Here is a 6,954-nt window from a genome sequence, read left to right as displayed (position 1 = left end):
CCATCTTTTGGTACGTTCCGCGATTCATGATTTCACAGACTTCATCTTGAAGGCAGACACATTAATAAACTGAGAGCTGTAGATGTTCTTCAGGTAACCACGCAGTCATTACAGTCTCATAAATCTTATCACGTCTTTTGCGCTGAAGTTCGTTATTTCAAATGTACACGCGCGGCAGCGTCATTAAAATATGCTAGAGCTCCAGCTCCTCCCATTTGGCTCTGCAGCGAGCACCCTCTCAAAACATCTCAACTTTTCAGAATGCCCAAGCCCACCGCGGGTCATGTGACAAGAATTAACCAATTAGCTTCATCCTTTCCCGTAACAAGATGGAGAAACAGCTGATCATAGCTGTACATTTTTAAATACATTTAGTAGCAGAGCTACAGTAAGTGATTTTTAGTGCTGGAAATCAGTTTGTCCTTTGATGAAACTTCTGCGTCTTCATTGAGAGTGCGGGTCATGGTTGCTTAGCAACGGCAGACGCCACGGGAGCGCAAGCTACAGAGCGCTTTGGAAAGAAGGAAAAAATCGGCGCGCCTAGCGTTTTCCACGCGTTTTTTAGGCGCGATATGTGAACGGCCCCTAACATTACAATTGCGTTACCAAGGCAACGACTGACGCATTTGTATTTACATGAGTTCCGTTATCAGCACCACAGTGGAAAATGAAACCGTATCCGTGCTGACTGGCCCGGATCGGCACGGAATGGAACGGTTAAGCGAAGAGAATGAAGAGTGGAAAAGCGGCTGAAGTAATAGTTGTACAAAACAAGCATTTTAGCAAAGTGCAGGCCCGTAGCCAGCCTAGCAGAAGGGGGGGTTCTTTTTTTCCAAAAAGTGGACCTTTTCAGTTCCCACCCATTTTGTATTTAACTATGAGGTTTAAATACTTAATTTTGTTGACTACTCATTCACCAATTTGCGCTGTATTATCATGTCTGCTAGTATCTTAATAAGCATGGTTTTTGTATTCACCAAAAATATTTACTACAATGTTGTCAAACTGTTTACCAAGATATCGCCTTGTTCAGTAAATATACACAAATACCTAAAGCAATAAGTTAATTAAATGAGTGACATTTTTATTGCAACAAATGAACACATTCTTTATACTCACGGATATATAGATGGTGGGTGGATGTGTGTCCCTGTAGGGGGGTCTGGGGGCATGCCCCCCCCCCCCAGGAGAAAATTTTATACATTTTAAAGTGAAATTCATTAATTTGGTGTACTTTAAGAACTCAAAATTAAGAGATCCAACCCATGTTCATTGTGCAAATTGAACAAACAAAAAAGTTGATGACAGTCTGAAAAATCGGTTCTAGAACCACCCTGGTCAGAATATACTGTGTTCTTCCTTGATCCATGCTACACCCTTCCACTGAGTTTTTTGAGCCCCCATTCTGGTCTTTCCTTCTTTTCAAAATACAAATATCAAAAAAGGAATTTTATGCAGCGTTTTTTTAAAATCATATTTAAGGCTTTTTGTTACTTTTTTAAAGACCTGCAGAAATAGAATTATTAATATGGAATAAGCAAGATGTCTAAACTGATATCCTGATTTACAGCTCAGATAATGTTCATGATCAGCTAACATTGGTCCGACGGCAACAGATTTAATACATGCCCAGTGTCCCTGGCCAAAAATAGTCGCGGTAGGACGGCATAAATCCGTACAAATATGTAACACAGAATACTTCCTAAAAATGCATTCAGATACGTTTGTACATATCTACAGTTCTCTGGGGTTGCATGTATAATTGTTACTTTTAAGTTTTAGCTTCGTGTAGTTCAGTATATACACTGTTAACCAGTTGTGAGAGGACGTCCACAAGGTGACGTCCTTTACACGTGCATTTATAGTCCATCATGACCCTATGAAATCAGTATGAAATATGCTAAAGCAATTGTGCTTACACCTTGATTATTACTGTAATAATTTATTTAAGTGCCCCAAGTAGTTTTAAGAGGCTCCTCCAGTCAAGCATTACATTAAAAATAAATAAATAAGTAAATAAATAAATAAAAACAGGAAATTGTAATGAAATACAAGTCATTTGTATTTACATCTTGTTTAATGAATATTCACAAAGTGCTGTGTGGTTAAGTGATTGCAAAGCCACTGAATTTTAGTCATAATTCTGCCCGTTTTCCGTAAATTGCAATACGATTTTATTATTTTAAGTTTATGCATATACATATAAAACAAATATCTTCAGTCACCATTTGAAGTCTGAGTTGGGTGTAGATTGCCAAAACTGTGCTGCCAAGATGTTGTAACAAATCTCGCGATAGGATAGATCATCTCGCGATAGGATAGATTATCTCGCGATGGGATAGATTAGCTCGCAATACAATACATTATCTCGCGAGAAAACTTTAACACGTTTTTATCTTTCCATAACCAGGAGGAGAGCGCGTCGTTGTGTTACAAAGCTTTACGCGTTGATTTATTACAAAATCACTGGTGGGTAAGTACATTTTGTAGTTTTTTATTAATGTGGTCGAGTTGTACTTGTTTGACAGGAAGGAAAAGAAAGAAATAATGTGCACATTTTCAAATGAAACGTAGTTTGAGTTTGGCTAAAATTAGCTAGTGTGCTAAAAGTATTTTTTTAAATAATGCTTGAACAACAAATACATAACTAAAGTGCCAAGGGCATGCACAGAATGTTTGTATAGAATAACACAATGAAATGAAAGGACTTCCTAATCCACAATAACTTAAAAGTACCAAATAAATACATAATTTTATAGCTTTTTTTGTTTGTAATCTCCTTTATGGTCCTCTTATAAATATCTATTTCCTTAAGTGCCACAGGAAAAAAAAAAGTTTTCTAATTGCTGAATTTTGCAACGATTAGTAAGTAAATTAATCAAGAGATTGATAATTTAAGCCTCATTTTTCGACGGCTGAGCCACATATTACATGTTCGTATAATAAAAGAAAGTTACACACCACTTTGTCATTTATAAATCCAGAAAACCTCCCACTGTAACCTCTTTGTGTATTGACAGTGCCAGAAAATATGAGGTACCGTTTCTGGGTATAATGTACATAATGAACAATTTACATCTATATTTTCAACAAATCTGTTTACAAATGCTTATCAGGGTAAAATTTGTGGAATATCTTAAATGAAACTTATTTTATTTTATTTTGTTTGTAATGAGATATTTGTAGGTAATACCCAAACTTTACTCCAACTAATATTTCAGATAAACTTAGGAGATAACACATTGTTTACTAATTTCTTTTAATTTTCACTGTGTGGTAATGTGTATATAACTTTAAGAGATTGCAAAGCTCTTTATAAACATCTTCAAAATTTCATAAAGTGGTCCTTTATTTTCATTGCTTTTATTTTTTCCAACAGTGGATGCACAACATGACACCATCAGCGTCAACAACATTCGTGGACCCGTGGACACATGTTGAGGTGTAAGTGCTAATGTTTAAAAAAATTAATGATCCGAATGTGTACAACCACGAAGTTGCTTTTTTGCCGTTACAGGGCAAGACAAACGCAGTCCTGTCAATTACAGAATAAATGTTAAAAGAACTCCATGTTGCCCTGAAATAACAGCTACAGCATCTAGAAAAATTTGAAGAATATGTTATGATTTTGAAAGTCCAAGTGACACTTCTAAGATGTTGTAGTACTAATCAAAAGATTACATGGTTAATGACACTTTATTGACACTCCAAGGGTGCAATTGAGGTCACGACTCCATTGTCATTGTAAGTAGTACATCAGACCTTAAGTAAACTTTCAGATGATCGTTCCCCTCGTCACTGTAGAGAAAACAAACACTGGGCAGTAGAAACAGTTTTGGTTGGCAGTTTGCTCTGGCTCAGATTTGCTCTGTTAAAGTCTCTAACCACAATGTAAGATTAACATTAGAAGACATTTCAAAAGATTAACTTCTGTGAAATTTTTAAACACATTTTTATGTCTTTTGTGCTTCATTAATTTACATTAGAGTGCGATTTGTCTTGCAGGGTCACATAACGAACATCTGTCAGGCCATGTGCCACAACCAAACAAGGTATTGCAATTTTTGTCATGTCATTCACATAAAGAGGATGTCCTTTTTTTAAAAAAAAAAAAAAAAAAAAAGACGCAACTACATTCAAATTCTTACTTCTCACACTTTTCTTTTTAATGTCTATATAGTATTGTCTCCAGTCCCAAATGCTTCATTGCCATCCCAGTCCCAGAGGACCCCCAGTGTATGTGAGAATTTTGCTGTCGCATCTTATTTTATACACATTATACCTTAATACCAACACAGCCTAATGTATAAATACATACATTTCTCTGAATCAGAATTCATACAGTTAAAAATATAGAGGCTACAATGTCTGTCATTGCTCAACAATAGGTAAAGTACAGCCAGCTAATTTGACAGTAACTAATGCAGTAAAATTGCACAGCAGCCTTATTACTTTACCTTCACTTATAGCCAACCCTGGTCCTCGAGAGCCACTGCACTGCTTGTTTTCCAGCTGTCCCTGCCCTTCCAGCTTCTGACTGACAACACACCTGATCCATTACTAATCAGCAGTGAGTAAGGCATGGATAGTTGGTAAACAAGCAGGTCAGTGGCTCTTGTATTTTAACATTGCCATGATGCACACTACTGTTAATTTGTAATACTGACCATATGTTAAAATGTTCATGAAGTGAAGTAATACTGAATAATTTTTTTCACAGAGTCATGTCAAATGCTTAATGGCCAAATTAATTTATGAGGGGTGGTGGCCAACTTTCAAAGCATTTCAAGGCTACAGCTTTGTACTATGTAATTTAAGGTAATTTTGGCCTTATGACATTTAAAAAAAAAAATCTCATGTTCCTTGTCCATTATTTATTTAAAAGACCATCTGTCTTTATCAGAAATGTCCTGTTCACGTTTACACAGTTACACATCTACTTTATTTCAAGAGCACCATAGAGATATTGAAGAGGCAGTGGACTAATGCTGTTTTTTATGTACTCTAGCACACATCTAATGCAGAAAATGTTTTATAGACACAAGATTATTCTAGACTAAAATAACATATAATACTTAGTTTACTTGTTACTAATGCTTCTTTATTGAAACGGAAAAAGTCTTGTTCCATTGTATTTTAAATGTATTTGTATAACCTTAAAGGCATTTTCAAAATAAGTGCATGCCATTTAACTCAATTTTGCCATTTTGTTTCTTAAATATCTTAAAATATTCATGCTCTCTTCCCTCAGATGCTCTGAAGAGGTGGAGTCCAACTGCCACAGACTCCGAAATTGATGCATTAATGGCGGAACACCTAAAACACGCTCCAGGAAGAGCTGGGGGCGGTGGTTATAAGAAATAAGCTGTTTTGAGAGACATTTACATGTGTGTTTACATTAATCCAGTATTTTTGTTTTGTACTTGTTTGATTTATAGCTGTTTAAAATTTAATGCAAAACCGTTTCAATTAAAAAAATTGAGTACTGCCACATTAATAATGCTTCTGGAAGAGCAAGTGCTTGTGGAGCAACAAAATGATAGTAAACATTTTGGAATAATGATAAATAAATAAAAGATTATAAATATACATATGTGTTCACTTTTATCTGTTACCTTGGTTATGTTCTTGTTTGAATAATGGCTACTTAAAATTAATGTCAAGCTTTGAGAAAATTGGTGCATGCTTAGAATTAACTACATTATATTATTTCTGTTTTCATGTTTAAATAGTAGCTGTTTAACAAATGGAAGACCTTGAAAAAAATGTAATATGCACAAAATATGTTGTAGTAAATTAGAACGGTCTAATTCTTGCTTAAGTCCACACAATGTTTTATTGTTTGTAATGTACACGTGATTAAAACGTTTTGTAGACGTTCAGGTCTGACTGGACCGACTTTGGACCGTTTTTGAACTTGTAGTAAGTTAAGGTGTCTAAACATCGCGACATAACTGATTGCCTTTTCACGATGTTACAGAATGGGTGTGTGACTATTTTATTTACAGGCTTATATACTAAAATTATATTAACACATAAATTAACACATAGTATAGAGATACAGAAGAAGACACATTTAGACGTCCAGGGACGCACAGAAAAAGACGTGCATCTCACGTCCAGATAACGTCAAAGACGTCGGTTCAACTTTCATTTTGGAACTATTTTTCAACCATGACGGGACGTGTCGGAGGGACGTCATTTCAACGGTCCTTACACGTCCAAATGTTTGCTGGGTGTCTACATAATAATATAACACAGTTCGATATGTTCCACAATTCTGCCGCAATACGATAGTGCAGTCAGTGTTACAGTAAAAATAATCCATTATATTAAATTATTCTGACTATCGTTGCGCAGTGTTTCTCCTGTTAGTCAGCGCTGTTTCATCTGTTTAAATCGCCATGTCATTGTGTTCTTCACCGAATTCAATCGCTTCACTCGTGACCTCACAGCGCTGTTTAGTGCTCGCGAGTAAACGCTTCTGCTCTAGTAAACTTGTGCTCCGCTGCTGTTTGAACTGTGATCTGTAGTGGATAACGCTCGTTTCAAACGACTAGCACATTTAATCCATAACGCGATTTTTGTCTTTCAGTCCCCAAATTTAAGACCTCTTGAAATTATAATTTAGATTTTTCTTATAGTAATTAATGTATTTAATACTTTTTGTGGCTTTAAAAGTTCGTTATTTAAAAGAACACTTGTTGATTAAAAAAAAAAAAAAAAAAAAAACGTGCAGAAATTGTGGACCTTTGGCTGGATGGGGTGGGTCGTTCGAACTTTCTATATTCAAAACTTTAGATTTTTAACTTTTGTTTTTTTTTTTTTAGTAGGATTACTAGTGCTTCTGAAAAGAAATGTAAGTGTCCTTGTAAGTCCTTAAGAATGTACTATTACCTTTTAAAAACTAAATGCAAATGTTTTTTGCAAAGTGTAAACTATAAAATACAGTCC

General features: G+C 35.3%; 2 long non-coding RNA genes across 2 annotated transcripts; both read left to right on the top strand.

Annotated features, from left to right (window-relative positions):
• Positions 1-2,249: 2,249 nt before the first annotated feature.
• On the top strand, positions 2,250-4,235 carry LOC127157312 (uncharacterized). Its single transcript, XR_007825876.1, has 4 exons — positions 2,250-2,473; positions 3,380-3,444; positions 4,006-4,052; positions 4,181-4,235. It is a non-coding gene; the product is annotated as an uncharacterized LOC127157312 (long non-coding RNA).
• Positions 4,236-5,882, top strand: LOC127157313 (uncharacterized). Its single transcript, XR_007825877.1, has 3 exons — positions 4,236-4,604; positions 4,721-4,818; positions 5,252-5,882. It is a non-coding gene; the product is annotated as an uncharacterized LOC127157313 (long non-coding RNA).
• The last annotated feature ends 1,072 nt before the right edge of the window (positions 5,883-6,954 follow it).

This window comes from Labeo rohita, unplaced genomic scaffold, assembly GCF_022985175.1.
Source record: "Labeo rohita strain BAU-BD-2019 unplaced genomic scaffold, IGBB_LRoh.1.0 scaffold_1034, whole genome shotgun sequence".
Taxonomy (NCBI): domain Eukaryota; kingdom Metazoa; phylum Chordata; class Actinopteri; order Cypriniformes; family Cyprinidae; genus Labeo; species Labeo rohita.
This window is presented reverse-complemented; position numbering and strand designations above follow the sequence as displayed.